The sequence below is a fragment of the Lonchura striata genome, chromosome 2, assembly GCF_050655825.1.
Source record: "Lonchura striata isolate lonStrDom1 chromosome 2, ASM5065582v1, whole genome shotgun sequence".
NCBI lineage: Eukaryota > Metazoa > Chordata > Aves > Passeriformes > Estrildidae > Lonchura > Lonchura striata.
In genome coordinates this window covers 155,047,025-155,068,850 of record NC_140704.1, presented here as the reverse complement: position 1 = coordinate 155,068,850, position 21,826 = coordinate 155,047,025, and the positions used below count along the sequence as shown (strand labels likewise).

General features: G+C 42.1%; 1 long non-coding RNA gene across 1 annotated transcript; it reads right to left on the bottom strand.

Moving 5' to 3' along the window:
• Nucleotides 1–6,578: 6,578 nt before the first annotated feature.
• Nucleotides 6,579–21,300, bottom strand: LOC146768499 (uncharacterized). Its single transcript, XR_014953142.1, has 2 exons — nt 10,778–21,300; nt 6,579–9,020 (listed from the first exon to the last, which is right to left on the bottom strand). It is a non-coding gene; the product is annotated as an uncharacterized LOC146768499 (long non-coding RNA).
• Between the last annotated feature and the right edge of the window lie 526 nt (nt 21,301–21,826).

Sequence of the window (21,826 nt, the reverse complement as noted above, 5' to 3'; positions counted from 1 at the left end):
TTCTCTGGATTCCATGGCCTCACCACCCTCCCAGCTCTGTCAGATGTTCTTTCCTCCCTTGTCCTTCTGAATTTCCTTTTCTCCCATTCTAAGGGGTACTTCAGGGAGATGAAATTCCTTCGTAAATGTTCCTGATTTCAAGCCAAAATTTTAATTTCGGAGATTTAAAAGCTACTGCTGAGTTTTTAATTTTCATTTTTGCTCCCGGTTAATGGAAATTTTGACGTATCCATCCCTCAAGGTCTTCTGAGGTTCTTTCTCCAATATTTTGGATGTCTCAGAAGTCTCTGTGGAGCCTCCAAAATATGCAGGAAATCAGCAACACCACTGAAGCAACAACTGAAGGAGACACAAAGAGGCCGAAATGTATTTATTGTTTTAATTTAAATCTCATCAGACTTTATCAGTTTTACCCCTTGTGCACCTCCTCCCATTCCCCACCTCCTTACACAATCCTCTGCAGCATCTCCAGGGCTGTGTGATGCACCTTTGTGCCAAGGGTTCGACACAGCTCCTCATGTCCATCACACATCGCGGAGTCATCACTGCTACTTTTCCCCTCAGTATTTTGCCTCTCCTAAAAGATTCTGGTCCAATAATCTCTGAAATTCCACTTCCCAGAGCCCCGTTTCTGTGGATCTAGAAGGTGTTCAGGGAGCTGAGTCACAGTTCTGTGGCAGGAGGTGGCCTGCTTAGCCTGAAGCTATTTTTGTAGGCAGGGAATGTGCACAAATGAAGGATGAAGTCAGTTTTCCCACTTCCCAGCCATTTGTTGCCTGGGATCATTTCAGCACTTCCATCCTTGGTGTGTTCTGTGTGCTTCCCATTTTAGTATTGGAGGCAGCAGATTCCTTTATTTTGTCAGGGGAAGTTGTTCAAAACTGGAAACTGTGGATGAAGAAACAAACTGGGCATTCCTGGTGGATTGTGATCATAGCCCATTTTTTTTTGGAGCAAAGTCTAACACTTTTATAATTTTTCTTAGGTTGTCACTGAAGTAGTTTTGTTAAAAATTGAGGCTATTACTGATTAATCATTTTTTAGTTCAGTCTCAGTTTGATTAAAGCACGACAAGAAAGATTGGAACTTTTGAAGCTACACCTAATTTAGAAATTAAAGTTTCACTGAATATGGAAAATTTTGTAAGTCTATCCAGACGCTCATGCAGCTGAACATTCCTGAACATTTTCATGGCTATTCCTGGGTTTTTAGCTTCCAAATCAGCCTGATGGTGCAACGTGCCCACATCTCATAAAACATAAGTGGGAAGTTTTCATGCTTGCTGAGCATGAAAAATGTCCTGGTAATGAAGCTGCTGTTTCTGAGACCATGGAATAATGGAATTATAGAATCATGGAATGGTTTGGGTTGGAAGGGACCTAAAAGATCATCCAGTTCCACGCCTGCCATGGGCAGGGGCACCTTCCACTATCCCAGGTTGCTCCAAGCCCCATGCAAACTTGCCTTGAGCACTCCCAGGAATGGGGCAGCCACAGCTTCTCTGTGCCAGTGCCTTGTTACCCTCCAGGTAAAGAATTTCTTCCAACATCCCATCCAAACCTCCCCCCCGTTGTAGTTTAAAACCAATCCCATCACCAACAAATCGTCCCTTCGACAGACACTTTCTCTGGATGCTGATTTTCTCCAAATACACCCCAATTCCATTTTAGAAAATGAGAAATTTGTGTTCCTACACATAAAATGGATGACCAGTCTCAAAAATGGATGGTTTTCACTTCTTTACCTGCACTGATTTTTTCCTACTGGCTTTTGCAGCACTCAGCCCTGGCAGCCAAAGACTGATATTTGTTAAAATGGTTGTGTCTGCTTGTTTTGTTCCTCAAGAGCTGTTGAGGTTCGAGAGATTCGTTTGAGCCCTGGGTCAAGCACAGGCACAACCCAGGAGAGTGGGGAGGAGATGCCAGGGGACTGGAGAGAACAGCAGCTCTCCTCTTTTGGAAATAAGCAGTCATTAGGTCCACAAAAACATATTTTGCTAAAGGATGCACTGAAAATGAAGTGTTGCAAGACAATGATGGGCTCTACCCGGAGATAATTAATCTGCAGATGGGAACATCTCTTCACGTGTGCTCTCTTTATCCATCTGTCCGTTCATTATTTTTACAAAGCCATTCTAGTCAAGAAAGGAATTCTGCTGCTTTCCGGGCACAGATAACAATTCCCTGTGCCATTCTTGGGGCTCCTGACAAATTCTCCTGGTGCAGAGTGCTCAGCTCAGCAGTGCCATGGCCAACAAAGAGCAAAACCACCTTTTAATGCTGCAAAGGTTTTTACTTCTTCCCCATCTATTCGAGGAAGATAAAAAAAAGGCTGCTTGAATTTTTCCTTCCAGCTGTCCGTGGTACAGAATCTCCCCAGGTTGCCACAGGAATAAATTAATTACCTGTTTCTCTAATGATGGCAGCTGAATATTTTAATGCAGTTATGTTTAATCACTTTTTAAAGCCCACAGTAAAACCTCTGCAATTACCCTCAGGGCCAACAACTGCTCAGTGAACCATGGGGTGGATTCAGCTCCTTTCTCTGGATAAAGCAAATCCATCTCTCCAGAAGAAAATGTTCCAGGCAGGACACACTGAGGTTTCTGCCTGTCGGTGCTGTTGTGCTGTGCATGGAAATGTGGGAATATTCACTGGAGTGAAGGTGGGGATGAATCAGCTTCATAATGTGCTGGGTACTTCTCACACCTGCAAAATCCCCTCTCCATCTCCACCTGCCATAAACAGATCAGAATAAAAGGGAATAACTTGGGTGATAAGATCAGGAAGAGCTCAGCTCCAGCATGGAGTTGATATTTAATTAAGAGAATATTTGATGAGAATGCTTGGGACAAGAAAAGGGCATTTAAATCCCCACCCTGTAACAATAAAAAATTTTCCTTGGTAATACAGAAAAAAAAAAAGGTACTGGAATTAGGAATCTGTGGAAGATTTCATGAGCCAATTGTTTTTATCACTTCTGTCCACCAGTTAAAAGACTTGAAAGAAAATCCAGGGTCTGCTGCAATTCCAAGGTGGAATTTTGAACCATGACAGGGAACTGAACAAACTGAGTTATCACTCTTATTGTTTCTTTTCCCACTTTTTTATTGTCTTTTTCAAATAAATATCCTCTAGGAAAGTCTTTACCTTTTAGCAGACAAAATTGTGCTTTTTCAAATGCAAAAACCCAAAAACTTTGAGCTTATTTGACCTGTTGGGTAGAGGGGACAGGAAAAGTTTCTTCAAATGTTTTTGCTGATGAACCAAAACTTTTTTCTCAGTAGAGGAGGGGTTTCAGTACAAGCTTTCCATCCCAAGGATCATGGAATCATGGAATGGTTTGGAAGAAACCTTCAAGATCATCTAATTCCTTGCACTAGACCAGGATGCTCCAACCTGGCCTTGAACACTTCCAGGGATCCAGGGGTAACCAAAACTTCTCTGAGAAACCTGTGCCAGGGCCTCACCACCCTCACAAGGAGGAATTTCCTTGGAATTCTTCAAAATTTCTCTGGTAAGCTTTTCTTCCAGTTCTCTCTTCTACGCAGGACTTGCATGAGGTTACTTGGGACCATAATGCTCATCAATGAGTAATAAATGATATTTAGCTCTAAAAAAATACAGATGTTCCTGGTTCCAAGGCTCTGGTGTGGCATCGTCCCTGCAAGTGGGACCGGCTCCTTCTGGAATCTTCCACCTGGAAGTGGCTCTGAGCAATCCTCCCACAAGGTTTGTCATAGTTTGCATAAGGGAAACAGGCAAAGATGCAGCCTCTCCCCTCCTGGCTGATATCTGGATTTTGGATCCAAAAGAAGGAACTGGGATTGTCAGAGGGAAGTTATTTGGATATTTTTCACAGGGGCACTGCTGCTGTTCCCTCAGTGAAGGTGCACGGGGACAAATTTTGGAGAGACAGAAGAATCCAGATGGTATCTGGATTTTAGATAAAGGGATAACTTTTCAGGAAGTTTTACTCTCCAGTCAGAGGTGCTGCTTCCTTTCAGGATCTGAGAGGTGCCAAGATAAATTTGCACACAGGTACTGATTTCTTCCTGATCTTCTGTGTGTTCCTTTTTTTCCTCTCTGACTTCCAGAGGCTCTTTCAGGAGAGATGGATCACTTGGGGTGATGGAAAGGACTCCTGCAAGAGGGAGAAGGAAGAGCAGCTGCCATCTGCAAAGGGATTAAAGCCAAGGAAGCCTCTAAATGCCTGGCTGCCTCAACTTGCTGTTTTGTTTTTTTATTTTTTTTAATGCAGAGAAAATTTGCTGCTTGACTTTTCTAATTTTCACCCTGCTGAGAGCAGATGAGAAGTAAGAACAAGCAGAATTTTAGGGGATCTTTATCATAGAGAATGGGTTGGATTGGAAGGGATTTCCAAGATCATTCAATTCCAACACCTTTCCATGGGCAGGGACACCTTCCACTATCCCAGGTTGCTCCAAGCCACATCCAACCTGGCCTGGAATGCTTCCAGGGATGGGGCTGCCATGTCTTCTCTGGGATTTCTACTCCAGGGCCTCCCCACACTCACAGGGAAGAATTTCTTCCCAATATCCCATCTAAATCCACTCAGTATCTCTCTCCAATATTCCTTGTTCTACAACAGCAGCTCAGCAGCATCCTAACTCCCTGCCTGCACAGGTAGAGGTGATTTATGTTTATATATTGTCCATATCTTGCAAAGAAATCCTCATCTCCTGAAGGAAAGCAAAGGGAATAACACTGGGTGGAAATCCAAGAGGACAAAATCAAATGTTAATTGAGGACACTGAATTCCTGAGTTTTCTTCCTGATTTTTATTTTTCCTTAACTTCCTTAACTTGCGTTATGTGGTGAGGGATCCCAGTTTTAAAGGGTATCACGAGGCTGAGCTCCAAAAAATGATTTGTTGGACATTGGGGTTCCAGGAAACAGCTAAAACCCAAAAATAAATCCTCACTCTAGCAGGGGCTATAGGTGAGGGAGATTAGATAGAAAGATAGAAAAGACTGATTGGTGCAAACCTAATTCCCAGGAAGGAGATGGAGTCAGGACCTTTCCTTATGAACTCAAGCTCTGAAATCCACTGATGTTCATAAGATTGTTCTTTTTTTTCCTCATGGGACCAGACCACTCAAAATATTTTATTGTAATTGTTTGCAAGGTGACACAGTGGTCACAAATTGTGACCCCCCACACTTTAAAGACATAATTTGGAGGGAAAAAACAATCCCAGTGTGTTGTTCCACCAGCACATGGAGTATATAGGCAGGGTACACCAGTTTATCCCACTTTACTGGCCCTCTGATCCGTGTGTGTTCTTAAAAAGCCACAGTGAAAACTGCAAAAGAGCATTAAAATAACACAGTTGTTATAGAATGGATTTTCAGTGCATTAAAGTGTGAAATCCCACTCTGTTTTTATGGAGAGCTGTAAATAAGTCAACAAGATTTAGGCTCAGTGCTCAGTGGCAATTCCTGAGTTTCTATGGCTGGCTGAAAAATTCACAATATTTCCTCCCAGATATCAAAAACCTTTTTCCAGAATAACCCTGTTTGGACCTTCCCTTTTTTCAGTTCATTGCTGCAAGAATTGCATTAGGCTCAGAAAATACTTTTTTTTCCAGCTTGGTTCTCTTCAGCTCCCCTTTGGCTGGGAAAGGAAATCAAAAGAAAGCTTTTTGCAAAAAAAAAAAAAAAAAAAAAAAAAAAAGCGCACAAAAAGTGAGCTATTTGTCAGTCAGGAGAGGAGTTTTTTTATAAATTGAACCCGAACTGATGAGTTTGGGGCACAAGGGAAAATATTAATTATTTCTCTTTGAATATTGTTCCAGCTTTTTTTTTTTTTTTTGCCCAGCTGACCTCTCTGTTATAAACATTGAGGTCTCCTCTTCCAGCTGAACCTTGTGGGAGCTAAAATAATATGCAGAGCTCAAATGTTGAGCTTTTCCAACTCCAGGGTTATTCAGGCAGGAAAATCCTTTCCCAGTCTGAGTGGCTCAGCTGACTAAAAACTCCAAGTTCAGAGCATTTCACTCACACAGAGAACGTTAAAAAAAAAAAAAAATCAATGCTGGATTTATTGATTTTCCCTTTGGCTATTGCCACTGTTTGCTAATTCCACGACAATTTTCCTGTCTTTTTTTATCAGTCTCTCTTCTCATCTCCCTCCCTGAGGGGCTGCTCCTTTATTGCTTCTTTGGAGCTGCCTGGGCATCCCGTTTCAGCCCTGGCCTCTGGCAAGGAGAACGTCAGACAAGAATCACCCATTTTGCCTTTTGAAACTGAGCTCTAGGTGGGATATTAAATCCGATTGCTTGCTTTCAGCTTCCTGAGAATGCTTTATTTTCCTTATTTTCCTTAAATGTGCACCATATATTTATTTTCTTTACCTTTCCCCCCTTGTAATTACTTTAACCAACACTTTGAGTTCCAAGTACAGTGTGTCTACATTTGATTTCCTTTCTCAGGAACAAATATATAAAATAAAAAATCCAACCTAATCACCACTCTAATTTTCTTCTTCTTTTTTTTTTTTTTTTATGTGGGGGAAGATGATTTTTCCTGCAGAAGAAGATAAAAAGACAAAGCACTAAAGGGAATTTTGTCCATGTCTTTAATGCAAAAGAGGATTTTTGAGAACTAAATACAATGGTTCCTAATGTATTTTAATATCTATAAATACAATAAATAATATCTACAAATAAACTCAGACAACTTAAAGCAATGCATCCTCCTGGCATATGATATGGAATATGTTATTATTCCCACTTTCCAGTGGGAAATAAAGACCCACATGGGAATCTGCAATAAAGACGGGACTCGAGTCACATTGCCTGAACAATACTAAAGTGCTATTTTTAGCTTTTTATTCTTTCTAATCAGTGACTAATCCTATTTTCTTTCTTTTTTTTTTTTTTTTCCTGGGAGTGAAATTCCAGCCACTGGTGGACAAATTGATGTCTGATCATCCTTAATCTGCAAAATTAAAGACTTCATGATCAAATAATGCCATTTGTTTTGAAGACTGCACACCCACCACTTCACTTTGGTGGTCTCTCTCAGACCCTCTGAGCATAAACCCAGCTAAGCCCATGTTTTATCACAGATAATCCCTTAAGGAGATTTCTGCATTGTTCTATTTAATTAAAAAGGATGTCTAATATGTCATTATTGTAATTCCTGAATTTTAAAAAGAATTAGGATTTTCTAAGAGAAGGACAGTCAGTGGCTGGAAGAAATACAGATCCTCAAAGCTTCTCAAAGCACATTTCCTTGGGTTATTGTAGATCTAAACATTTTTTTTTTCCCACCGGTCCAATTTCTTTCCACCTTTTTGCACTACCCAGATCCAGCAGCTCTACAACCCCCTGGAAAATGGCACATCCACAACTTCTTTGGAAAACTTGTTCCAGGCCCTCACCACCCTCAGGATAAATAATTTATTCCCAATATCTCACCTAAACCTGTTCCCTTTCACTTGGAAGCCATTGCCTTCATCCTGTCACCAATAATGACTGGATTTCAGGCGGCACTTAATGACTGATATTTCTGTTTTCCCTGGAAAATCAGGATGAATTGATGTCCGTTCACCACCACGGGGCTGTTGGGAAGATCCGATGAGGAAGGAGGCAGCAGCCAAACAGGAGTCAGGAGTGTAGACAATTTTCCTGAACTTATCTGAGGCGCTGTTCCAACCTTTCTTCTCAAAATTTCCAATTCCCACTGACCAACTGAGTTTCAGAATTCCCGCAGGAATCTGGACAGAAGCTGTTCCCTTCTTTGACTCCAAATCCAAGTGCTCATTGTTCACATGATTCCTGGGACAGCAACAGGGAGTGAAAGGGTGTTTCCCCATTTTTCCTCTTCCAACTGTGTTACCATAGAGAAAAAAAAGTTATCTTGAGCCAGGAGAAATCATGGAATGCACTTCATGGCTTTGCCCTGTGCTCATTCCACTTTGGCATGAAGTCAGCCAGTCCAGGAAACACCAAAATCCGCAAATGCTGAGAGGAACCATCTCCAGGGGTGTGAGAGAAGTTATCCAGATATTTTCTTCCCTCTATTAGCACATCAATAAGCCAGACAATATCCTCAAGTACTGAAATTATGTTTTCTATGCAGCTAAATTATAAAAATATTGATGATTTTTGGTCCGTAACCATATCTGTCTTTTGCCACATTTCAGGCTCATGCTCTTCCAAAGTCAGTTTAAATCCTTCACTATCTTTGGCACTGACTTCTTCAGCTGATATAAAAAATTATTTCATGATCAGTCAGGGTCCTGCCTAGTGGCCAATGTGATTATTGGGATTTGAAAATCAAAGCCACGCTGAATTCTTAGAAACAATAAAAGGAAAACATTAAAATGAAGGATTTTAAACACAAATAATTCCATAGCCCCAACCTTATGTATTTAGAGATGGAAATATCAGTGCTCAGAAGGTTTGGATATTCATTTCCTTGCTCCTAGAGGAGCAAGAAATCCTCAAGTGGTTCTACAAGGAAAGAAGAAGGAAAAAAGGTGACTTTCAGATGTTTTGATGCTGGAAATACCTCAGGTGTTAGTGCCTCAAACTATCCCAAAGGAAGGTGCTGATGTGATGAACAAGCAGAGCAAGACAAGGATATAAAGCCAGGAAAAACTTGGATTTGTTTAAGGCAAAACATCTGTTTGAAGACTCACAGAAAATGACTGCTCATATTCTGTTTTTTCTGCAATCTCCTTCTTGAATTCTGTACTTTCCAAGGCTTGGCTTTCCCAAGCCAAGCATTTTCTGGTTGAGGGGAGTTGTATTACTGAGCTGGCAGGGGCTGATGGATCCCTCTACATACCCACAGCCTTTTCATATAACGTTTATTTGATTACCTGTTTACCTCAAATTTATCTTCTCCAGAAGCATCACTCCTGAGATCTCATTAATCACTGCTGGATAATGCAGCAGTCAGGAATTCATCTGGCAATATCCTAAACTGAGGGAAATCTTCCTTCCTTGTGTGTGTTCCTGGAAACATCTCGCTTCTGGATGAATAAGAGCTGCAAAATGAAAAGGAACTGAAACAAAACCACTCATGTAAAATTCCCTAAATCATCCCTGGGAACCAAATAATTCTCTGTCAATGACATGACCAGAGATGGTTTTCCTAAGGAAATATTTTGGAAGCATGTTCCGTGAACCTGGGAGGTTTTCCATTTATTCCTAGAATCCCAGGATCATGGAGTGGTTTGGGTTGGAAGGGACCTTAAAGAACATCTCATTCCCATGGGCAGGGACACCTTCCACGAGACCAGGTTGCTCCAAGCCCCATCCAACCTGGCCTTGGGTATCTCCTGGATATATGGAATGAGTGAGCTACACCAAGATGGATGGGACCTTTAAAAATTTCATTTTCCTCTGAAGTCAGCCCTGACTGGAGAAGGAGATTGGAGCAGAGAACTCCTACCCACCCAGTTCCTACCTGTAATGGAGATACCAGGTGCCTTCAGTTTCTGTTTGAGTGAATTTTGGCTTTGCATTTATTCCCAGCTTCCAATACCTTGTGCCCTCCCTGAATAATCTTCACAAGCATTGGGATCTGCCTCCATATATATATATATATAAATCACAGAATCATTAAGGTTGGAAAAGACCTCCAAGATATCAAATCCAACCTTCAACCCAATCCCACCTCTCCAAATAAACCATACCACAAAGTGTCTCATCTACTCCTTTTTTTGAACACTTCCGGGGATTGTGACTCCAGCCCTTCCCTGTTCCAAGGTTTAACTGTTCTTTCAGTGAGGAAATTTTTCCTTTTATGCAACCTGAACCTTCCCTTGTGCAACTTGAGGCCCCTTCCCCTTCCCCTTCCCCTTCCCCTTCCCCTTCCCCTTCCCCTTCCCCTTCCCCTTCCCCTTCCCCTTCCCCTTCCCCTTCCCCTTCCCAATTAAAGAACAGTGGGAAGAGCTGGAATGGAAATTTCATCCTCTGTTTCTTTGCTATGATATTTTCAGAGAAAAAACTCACCCAAAACCAAACTCCAAAGCCTAAGAAATGGGTTTTGCCCATTTTTTTGTGTTTAATCCCAACCAGCAACTCAGTCCCACACATTGCTCAGCCCTGGTGGGATCAGGGGAGAGTTGGAAGGGTAAAAGTGGGAAAATTTGGTGCGTTTGTAACTAAACTAATGGACAACAACTAAAACATCCCTGTTTATTAACACTGCTTCCAGCACAACTCCAAAATTCCACTATGACACAGAACATTATCCCAGTCAAAGCCAGCAATGCTCTGTCCACCAGTAAATCCTTGCTTGATTTTTTTCCTGCTGCTTCTATCGATAGTGGAATTTTGAATTTACTTTCTTTCTTTTTTTTTTTTTTTTTTTTTGTTTTCCTCCTATTTTGTCATGATTCATCCTTTTGTAGGTGTGAAAAGGAGCATTATGCACTGCTGGGAGATATAATTTGTGACTCATGGAACCGTGGGCTCTCTGCTTTTGGAGCGATAATTAAAAGGAGGGGGTTGGAGCTGCCAGAGGGGTTAGGGAAGTGTGAGGTTGGAATAAAGAGCCTTATCCTTCCATTTAGCAATGGACTGGTGGAGCAAAACAAGTCCGGATACATGAGAAACCTGGCGGAATTAAAGATAAACTTTGAACTTTTCCTGCCTCTCCGTGGGCTTGCTGCATTCTCGCAGGTTGCTCAATTACACACAGTAATTAACTCAGTAAATCCTGAAAGTGCCAGAAAGAGAACCTGAAACAGAATAAATGCACTAGATTTCCAGAAAAAAAAATCTTTCAGTCACTCACCATATTGGAAATCCAGCCAAGGGCAGACTGGAATGGGGACTCCCATTCCTAGCAAAAATATCCCAAACTGGTGGAATGATTATCAGTGGGTTTGTTTCAGAAACTGTTCTCAAGGTCCTCCCCAAAACAAAGTGATTGGATCTTCTTGGCAACACAGGGAGGATTTTCTCTTTTCCTGGTGGTTCTCTCTTCTTGGCAGAATCCTGATCTCCGGGAAGAACAGCAAAAAATTCACAGAAATTCGGATCAGAGATGCAGAGATGCCTCTGAGCCTCATTGGCTCCCACTAATTGTGCTTTCCTTGGAAGAAGACAGGAATGAAGGGATGCATCTCAAGCTCCTGCAGTTGATCTCAGGCTGCTCTTCAGATTATCCCTTTTTTTTTTTTTTTTTTTTTTTGCTAAATTTGCTTTTTGATGCTGTGTTGTGGGAATTTTCCCCAGTTACTCACCAGGAAATGACTTTTATTTTCCTTTCTGAAGCAAGGGAAGCATATCCCAGTGGTTTGGAAAATTTCCTGAGATTCTGGAAATACTGGATTTCTTCCCTGCTCTGGTACAGAAGACCTCAGTAGTTCCAACCCTTCTAAAGGAGGGTCACAGCACCAAATTTGAGGATCAATTGGGATCAGCAGTTAAGGAATCCCAGCTTTTTTCAAGGATTTCTTTGTAGAGAGATCATGGAAAGGCTTGGGCAGTTCTAAGATGTGATTCTTTCAAATAAAACATAATCATATTAAACATAATATGGTGACATCTGTGCCAGGGATAGTGACAAATGTCCATCTGCTTATTCCAGCAGAACATTCCTTGAGGAATTCCGTTTTAAGCTCAAAAACCAGGAGGGAAATCACACCTGTCTTTGGCCTTGGTTTTCTCCTCCAGGTGGTATTTGGTGTCACTGATCTTTGATGTCACTGATCTTTTCAAGTCCAAGAAATTTTATAAACTCAGATGTTCATCCTGGTGGGATTCTTGGGGCTGTCCTGTGCAGGACCAGGACATGGACTCCATGATCCATGTGGGTCCCTTCCAACTGAGAATATTCTGTGATTCTCTCAGCCTCACACTCAGCTCTTGACCTGTGATGAAAGCAGCCAGTTGTCATCAAAACAGACCCATCCTACCCCAAACTGGGAAATTTTGGGAAAGGAGGTGCCCCAGAGAGTTCATAAAACCTCCTCTGATTCCATTGGTGGTACATGAAAGTTCCTCAGGTATCACAGAATCATAAAACATCCTGAACTGGAAGCGACCACAAGGATCATTGAAAGCCAGCTCTGATGGTGGAAGTTCACAGCTGAAAAATCTTGACTGAGGAGAAAAATCTTTCCCGCTTCAGAGCACCCTAGAGAGTAGAAAAGATCTGGAAAAAAACTCCCAAACTCACATTTTTTTCCAACTTTTGGCCTTTCATTACTCACTTAGATCTTCTAAATATTTGTGGTGGGTTGATCCTGGATGGATGCCAGGTACCCACCATGGTGCTCTATCAATGTTCTTCTCAACTGGACAAGGAAGAGAAAATATAATAAAATATAATAAATAATATATAAATATGTATATTATAAAATATAATAAAACATATAATGAAACATAATAAAAATATATAAAAATATAATAAAAAGCTTGTGGGTTGAGATAAGAACAAGGAGAGATCACTCATGAGCTCCTGTCACTGCCAGACTCTCCTCTGGAAAATTAATTTAATTTATTATCAAACAAAAACACTGGGACAGTGCTCTCAGGCACACAGTGGGATTCTTAGAGTTCTTCTGTGCAGGCCAAGAGTTGGACTTTGATGATCCTTGTTGGTCCCTCCCAACCCAGGATATTCTGTAATTCTGTGGAAATCAGAATAGGTTAATGAGCAAATAAAGCCAAATCCTAAAGAACCTTTCCTCCAGCCCTCTCGTCTTCCTGGGCTCAATCTCAATCCCAATTTTCATACCTCGTCCCGTGGAGTATTGCAAGGGGACAGGGAATGGGAGTTGTGGTGAATTCATGGTGTCTCTGCTGTTCCTTCCTCCTCGGGGCTTGGACTCCTCACGCTCTTCCCCCGCTCCATCATGGGATCCTTCCCACAGGAGAAAGTCCTCTACAAACGTGTCCAACATGGTTATTTCCCACTGCTCTGCACAAGCTGATCCAGTATGGATCCCTTCCATGGATTCCATCCTTCAGAAAAGGCTGGTCCAGTCTGGATCCCTCCAGCGGGGTCAGTCCATCAGGAACGGGCTGCTCCAGCTGCTTCAGCCTGGGTTCCTCATGGGATCACAAATCCTGCCAGCAAACCTGCTCCAGTCTGGGCTTCTCTCTCCATGGGGACACGGGTCTTGCCAGGACGCTCTGGCTTCCCATGGGATTCCCAGACTCCTTCGTGCATCCGCCTGCTCCGCTGTGGGATCCTCACAGGTTACAGGTGGAACTCTTCTTCCCGGGGGCTACAGGGGCACAGATGCCTCACCTGGGCTCCATCATTCCAACACAAACCATCCCACATTTCTGTGATCTCAAATGGGCCAACAATAAGGAAATCTCTAGAAATGAAGAGTCAAACCCATTGGAATGGGATGTTTCTTTGGATCAATATAGAAATTCCTGGCTTTTAATTATTCTGTTTAAAAAGTGACACACACATATCATGACTTTCAGCCCAAGCAGATACATATAAAGCAGCAAAAACATCCCTAAAAAGATCAAATTTTTTGCTGATCTGAGCACCCAAAAATTGAATCAGCTAAGAAAAAAAATGTTTCAAGCTCATTTTAATGTTGCAGCTCCCAGGAAAATGAAGTAAAACCTAGAATTAATGCTTGGCTGGGGCTTTGCAGCCAGCTCTAGATACTCAGCTCAGATACCAGGATGACAAATGGGATTTAAAATACCTTGAAAGAGATGAGCTGTGCAGGCAGAGTATCCTGATGCATCTTGAATTTGGCTCCTTGTCACCTTTGCTATAAAAGGCTCAAGAAGGGAGAGTGGATTTTCTTCCTACTAAATAAACTGAACTCCTGTAAAACCTTCAGATGCTATTTCAGAGCCACCCAGGATATCATGGAATAATTGAGGTTGGAAAAGGCCTCCAAGATCGAGTCCAACCTGTGACCAATCCCCACCTTGTCACCCAGCCCAGAGCGCTGAGTGCCACGTCCAGGTGTTCCTTGAACACCTCCAGGGATGGGGACTTCAAACCTCCCTGGGCAGCCCCTTCCAATCCTTGACCACCCTTTTCATGAAGAAATTCCTCCTGATGTCCAACCTGAATCTCTCCTCGTGCAACTTGAGGCTGTTTCCTCTTGTCCTGTCCCTGTTCCCTGGGAGCAAACCCTGATTCCCTCCTGGATCCACTTCCTGTCAGGGAATTGTGGAGAGCCAGAAAGTCCCTCCTGAACCTTCTTTTCTCCAGGCTGAGCTCCCCTGCTCCCTCAGCTGCTCCTGGTGCTCCAGACCCTTCCCCAGCTCCGTTCCCTTCCCTGAACACTCTCCAGCCCCTCAACGTCCTTCTTGTCATGAGGGGACAAAACTGGACACAGGATTTGAGGCGTGGCCTCAGCAGTGCCCAGCACAGGGGGACAATCCCTGCCCTGGTCCTGTGGCCACACGTTGGTGACACAAGCCAAGTGCCACTACGGGGTCAGAACTCAAGGATATTTAAGGTCCCTTCCCACCCAACCATTCTCTGATTCCATAATCATCTCAGTCAGGGAGAAGAAATGTATCTCACCACCCAAGAATAGTGATTGATTTTGGATTAATAAATCTCCCTTTCTGAAATTCAGGTTTCTGTCCTCAGGCAACTCAACCCAGCTAGAGCTCCCGCTCCCTTTTCCATCAATGGTGTTTAGGGCAGGAAAATGCTTTCAGAAAACTCAGAAAAAGAGTTTTTTCTCAATGGAATAGGCAGAACGTGGGCGCTGTGGAGCGAGAGTGGAAAAGCAGAGGGATCGGAATGTTTCCAGCCAGACCCAGGAGGGCACTGGCAAGAGGCGCCCAATCCATGTAAGAAAATTCAAATTGCTTAAGGAGCATTCCTTGGGGCTTCTGCCAGCTGGCACAGAGTGATGTAATTTCCCATTATTTAATTCTCCTGCTTCCCTGAATGAGGAAAACACTGATTTGCTGGGAATGATCTCTGACCTATGCTCACTCCTGGCTCATGATTGATAAGAGCACAGGGTGATAAGTTTTTTTGGCATGAGCTTTTCTAACAGAACAATGACATTGAAATAAGCATCTAAAACTCCTCACAGGACTGTTTAATTTATTGATAAAAATGATGGGATTTGACTCCACCACAGACATTCAGGAAAGAGCAAGAGTTGTCTCTATTTTTTCTCTTCCTCCTGCTCTACTTTAACTCCATTATTTAGGGAGAGGAACCTCCAAAGTGTGTGAGCATGTGGGAAATGAGAACCCCTCTCCTTTAAAAACTTGTGAAATGAGGCTGAATGAAGCTGCTGGTGGAAAGCTGAGCCAAATTGAATCATTTGCTGCTGTCTGTGTTTCAGAGACTCAGTTTTAATTTGACAGCAGGAATTCCACACTCCCACTCTGACTCCAGTCCTATTTTGGTTGGTCCTGACTGAGCCATGACCTGCTCGTGTTTAATGAGAAGAAATCAATAAAATGGGATCAGAGAGATTTTGCCTGTTTTTGTAGGGAATTCATTAACTCCCAACACTGCTGAAAAACCTCAAACACCTCTAATCCTCCACCCCTCCTGATAGTTTTCCTTGTAATAACGGTGTCCTGTTTGCTCCATGGATCTGTGATTGGCAGCTGCTTGGAAGGGGTCTTCTAATTCCTTGATCCTTTCCATTCCAAGCAATTCTTTAACCAGTAATTCTTTCTGGCAGAAAATCTCTCCAGTCTGCCTAACTCAGTGATTTGGAGGAAAGTGGAAAGAATCCAGCTGGGGGATAAAATATTTCAGCATAAATTTTCCTCTCCACTGCTGCATTTCTGATCTGTGTCACATCACAAACCTGGAGCCATTTACACAGAGATTTGATAATTTGTAAACTCATCTGTGGTATTTTCTTCCATCCTAGACTTTTTTTTTTTATTTCCAGACCTGTTTTTCTTACTTTTTTGATGCAAATCACACCTGATGCAGTGACAGAAATCATTGGAACAGACTTCCCAGGGAAGCTTCACCATTCCTGAAGGGATTTAAAACCTGTGTAGATGTGGCACTTGGGGACATGGTTTAGTGGTGGCCTTGGCAGTGCTGGTGGAATCGTTGGACTTGATGTTCTTTTCCAACCTAAATTTTCATTATTCTATGATTTTTGTTACATTTCTCAATGGAGTGAGGGACTATCATCCCATTACCTGTGGGAAAAGGTAGCCTAGGAGGAAAAGGAGAATGAAAAAGGGACATAAGTGCTTCAGAGCAGGGGAGGAATTCGCTGAGGATTTATCACCAAGTTCTGAGTTACCAAATCATTTGCCTGTGCCTCATTTTCCCTGCCTGCAAAACAGGATAATTGTGCCAGATTTTAAAAGTTTTGAGACATGGAGATGGATAAGCTGATCAAAAATCTGAACTGCACATTAATTAATTATCAAGGCCAGGCTGGATGGGACTCTGAGCAACGTGGTCTAATGGAAGGTGGCCCTGCCCATGGAAGCAGGTTGGAATGGGATGGTCTTGAATGTCCCTTCCAACTTGTAATTCCATGATTCTCTTGCTCTCATGAAATAAAATCCACATTATGCACCAGCAATAAGCAAATTTTATAATGAAAAACACAATTCTGAGTCTTCCTCAGAAATCCTGTTTTGTAGAATCATATTTTGATATCTATTTCTGTTGTAACTATTGGAACATTTGTTTTAAAACAATTTGACAATTTACACTTCCCACCAAACAGAATTTTGATGCTTCAAACCAGTCTAATAACACTTACTTGGCTCTAATATGGGGCATGAGAATAAATATTCCAATAAAGAATTAAATAAATGTCCTAATAAATAAAACCTGCAGTGTATTTTCAGTGGTGGGGCAAGAAAAACATTTAAAGAAATCAGACTTTTCTAACAGTGTGGTGTTGCATTTAGGTCTTCTCATGCTCCCAATGCACAGAAGCTTAGATTTAACCCACCTGGTTTCAAGCACTGGAATAAAATACCTGTATTTTGGGGTTATTTGATTTACATCCATGAATGTTGAGCTCTTTCCAGGGACAATTCAGCTCTTTAGTGGCCTGATTTGCCATCTGGAGGTTTCTCATTATTAATTTCAGCACAACCCAGTTAAATGCTGCTGGTAAAAGCCCAGATTTGGTCAGGATGCCTGTAAACTTCTGCTTGGTTAAAAATAAAATTCAGACGTGAACCAACTGCTCTTGAACTCAGAAATACCAGCAGGACTGTGTGGTGACAGTCACAATATGGGCTGAAGTTGGTCTTGGTAATGCTTTGCCAGATGGGTCATTAAAGTGATTGATGATGATTTCACATCATCAGAACTAAATTAGTTGGGATAATAGAACTAATTGCTGGTCAGAATGAGCCAGGAACAATTAGCAAGAGACACCAAATGTGTCTGAGGGGATTTGTCCTCCCACCAGGTCATGGTTTTCAACTCTTTTGGCCCCTTGGTTGAGTGGCAGCCAAACCGAAGGCTGGGTTGGCACAGAAAATTCATCATAACACTGAAGTCAGGTGGGTAAATTTGTCCATATTTGTGGGGTTAATTTTGTCCTTCACTTGACTGGGCTGTGTAAAGCTTAGGAAACCACTGATAAAGAGAAGTGCGAGAGGGAAAAGGGATTAGTTGAGGATCACAAAATCATGGAATGGTGTGGTTTGGAAGGGAACTTAAGGATGACCCCGTTCCAAACCCCTGCCATGGGCAGGGACATTTCCCACAATCCCAGGTTACTCAAAGCCCTGTCCAGCCTGGCCTTGAACACTTCCAGAGATGAGGCAGCCACAGCTTCTCTGAAAAAGTTGTGCCAAGGCTTCCTCACTCTCAAAGGGAAGATTTTCTCCCTAATATCCAATCTAATCTCCCTAATATCTGTAATATGGGTTCTTTAAGCTTAAAACCATCACACCTTTTCCTGTCTCACTGTCCCTTATCCAAAGTGCCTCTCCAGTTCTCTTGGAGACCCCTTAGGTACTGAAGGGGGCTCTAAGGTCTCCCTGGAGCTTTTTCTTTTCCAGACTACATAAACCCAACTCTCTCAATCTGTCCCCACAGAAGAGGACAAAAGCTGTTCCATGAAAGCAGATGAGAACCCAGAAATAAACGTGGCACATTACAGCTGGTGCCCTGCTGCCAATGGCTACCATGGCTCCAAATAATTTTATTTTTTATAAATATCCTTTGTGACAAAAAGGTTTTGCCTCCGTTTTTCCAGATGGGAGGTGGGGTTCCAATCAGCTTCTCCTATTTTCTCTGCTACATTTAAGAACAGCTGGTTTAGACCTCTTTATTCTTTTGCTGGTGATGTCCTTTAGTCCAGACTGTCCCAATTCCTTGGCATTTCCCTCCTGGGTGTATTCACAGGCAGCAGACAATCCATGACCAGCAGTTTCTTTGTCCAGCTGCATGAACTGAGCTCCCACAGCCACCTCTGCAGGTTCTCCTCCCCCTGATACCCTCAGTGTGTTGCACAAGTTCCTGGTGGGATTTGTTCTCTGGGGTTGGAGATGCACTTGATGTTCCCCATAAAGTTGTACTTGAAACGTGAATTATATAATTCCTTCTTTATTTCTTACCAAAATATCAATGAACACTTGGCAGGACTGCATTAATCACATGAGCGTGGCAATTTGTGAGTAAGTGGAGTGGAGGCATCTTGGCAGGAGTTCCACCAGACTCCCCCGACTCAAGTGAGTCAATAATTCTGGGTTGTTTAAGGCGTTAATTATTCTTCTCAACCTGATGAAGACACCAGAATTTTGTGGGATAATTCATGGGATTGACTCTGTCAACACAGGAAGTCAATCTTTATTGACTCCACGGTGATTTGGGGGTGATTAGCCTGTGATTATTTGTGTTGCAGACAGAGAATGTAAAATGAGACAGATCTTTCCCCTCGGAATTTCATTTGCATCCTTCAAACTTTCTTTTACATCATTTCCAGCTGCCTGACCCTGCTCCCTCCACCTCTTGCTCCTCCTGCTGTTCCTGGTAGCTCATGTTCTTAAATTTCACCTCTTTTTCAATGCTCATTATCTCAAAGGTAATTTGTTTTTCCATTTGAGAAAACTGTATCGTCCTTCCTTGGGAAAATCCCATGGAATAGTGTGTATGAACCTAAAAATTCCCCTGCTTTTTGCAACAGAATGATTAATGAAAAAATAAAGTAAAACCAATCTCAGGAATGATTTCTGGGTGAGTTTGCTTATAAACCTTTCCCAGACGTTTTTCATTTGTTCTTTCTTTCCCCCATACCTTTTCCACTCAAAATTGTCTTGATCTCCTAGGAAAATATGGGGAAAAGAAGCCAAGTGGAAGATCTGATTTTCTTGGTAGGGATACTTGTTTACACCACCTTAAATTGTTTGGGGAGAAACACTGGAGAATTCAGACAGCTTCCAATGCAGCTAAAATCATGGAATCATCACGTTATTTAGGGTGGAAAAGATCTTTGGGATCATTGAGTCAAACCATCAACCCAGAACTGGCTCATGTCCCACTGCTGTTGATTGGAACTTCCACATCATTTTCCAATGGGAAGCTTTCCAGATATAAAGATATAAATAAATATATAACATATATTATATATTGATATTATGTATTTGCAATATACTTTTAAAATTTCCCCTTCCTTTCTCTTTTTCACCAATTTCCCTTCATTTCATTCCCATCTAAAAGGACACAAAAAAGAAAATAAAGGGGGAAAATCAGAAAGAAATGAACTTGAAAATTAATTTTTACCTGGAGTTGGGAAAAGGGAATTCTGTTTGACATTTGGTCTACAAGACAATGCAAACAAGAATTGTTTTAGAAATTTCTCAGGAAAACTACTGGCATTAAAAAAGTCAAGATGTTTGCACTGGGGAGATCAGCTCCCATTTCCACTTTCCCTCTCCTTGAAATTTTTAATATTCCTTTAGGCACTGCTTTTGGTTTGTGCTTCCTTCACTTTTAGAAAGCTCTTTGCTCTTCCAGCTCAAGTTCCAAGTTCAAACCAAGCAATGGGAAAAAAACACTCCAAAAGAAGATGATCTTTCAGGATAAAACACAGGGTCCTCACTAATACATGGAATATATTTATTCCTTTATTGTTTTGTTTATTTCTCTGCCATTCATTTTAATTAGAATAGCAATTGATTTTCCATTGTCAAGAATAACTACGTTCCAATCAGCAGAATCTGGAATATTAAGTAGACTTAATTTTTTTATATGGAACCCATAACAATGTTAATATTAAAATGTCATCAGTCTTGCTGAGATACATAATGAGCGTGAAATGAACAAATTTTTTTATCCCCTCTTTTTGTAGATCCAATTTAAATTACAAATGTTCCTGATAAAATTTGCACAGACTAATTTGGATATCACAGACAATTATTTCCAGTTTGAGAAGGAAAAAAAAATACTCCAAAAGACCCACAAAAAAAATTTGGAGAGGACTTTTCACTGAGCCTGATGAGTCTGACATGTTCCTTAACCTTGAGTCTGTCAAGAGTGGCAGTTTAGAAAAGTTAAATACTTCTCCCTTTAAAATTGCTTCTTTGTATGGAAAGCAAATCCAGACTGAATCATTAAATCATGGTTTGGGTTGGAAGGGGCCGTGAAGGTTATTTTCTATCAACTCCTGCCATCTGTAAGGACATCTTCCACTATCCCAGGTTTCTCCAAGCCCATTCAACCTGTTCATGAATTTTTATAGGGATGAGGCATCCACAGCTTGTCTGGGCAACCTCTGTCAGGGCCTCACCACCCTCACAGGGAAGAATTCCTTCCCATTACCTACTCTCTGTAAGTTGGAAGCCATTCCAAATAATCCCTCTCCATCTTTCTTGTCAGCCCTCTCAGGTACTGGGAGGCCACAATTAGGTCAGCCTGGACACTTCTCCCAGATGAATACACCAAATTCTCTTGGCCTTCTCTCACAGCAGAGCTGCTCCATCCCTCTGATCATCTTGGTGCCTGTTTGGGACTCTCTCCAGCAGCTCCAGGTCCTTCCTGTGCTGGGATCCAGGGCTGGGGGCAGCTCTGCAGGTGGGGTCTCACCTGAGCAGGGCAGAGGGGCAGAATTCCCCCCTCAGCTGCTGCCCACCTTGCTTTGGATGAACCCAGGGCACTTTTGGATTTCTGGGCTCCAAGCGCAGTGGCTGAGTCATGTCCAGCCTCTCACCCACCACCCCCCAAGTCCTTCTCCCCAGGGCTGCTCCATTTGCCCATCCCCAGCCTGGATTGATCCTTGGGTTTGCTCCAGCTAAGGTGCAGCACCAGTACTCCTTCTTCTTAAACCTTATAAGGTTCCCATGGGTGGTTTTTCCAACTTTTCCGGGTCTGTCTGGATGGCTCTGTCCTTCAGCTGTGTCACTTAGCCCTTCTAAGTGACATCTGCAGCCCTTCCCTCATCCACTGATGCAGCAGCTCCATCCTAGAAGGCCACAAGGTTGATTATCTTCATCAATTTCTCCTCTGAATATTCATATTCCAGAAGAACTTGTTCCAAGGGAATTTAAATCCATTTCAGATTCCCCTTTGTCGTATGCCTTGTTTACCGTGGAACAACAGCAGCCACAAAGTGTCAATTAACAGTGTTTTTTTGTGCTTAAAATTGACATCCTAATTCTACATAAATTAACTCTGATGTGCACACTTGGAATGAACTTTGCTGTGTTTCCTGATATAAAAGGATGCATTTCCCACGCGGTTGCAAAAACCCCATAGCAATGGGGTTACCTCAAGTCTGCTCCACTGAAAATGCTCTTGTCACTACACTGGGATGAAGGAATAGCACTTTTCCTGTGGATATGGTTTTACCTCTGTAGAATTCCTTATATCCATACAGATAATGCTGGAAAAGCAGGGAAAAAATCAGAACAGAAGTTTAAAAAACTAATGAATATT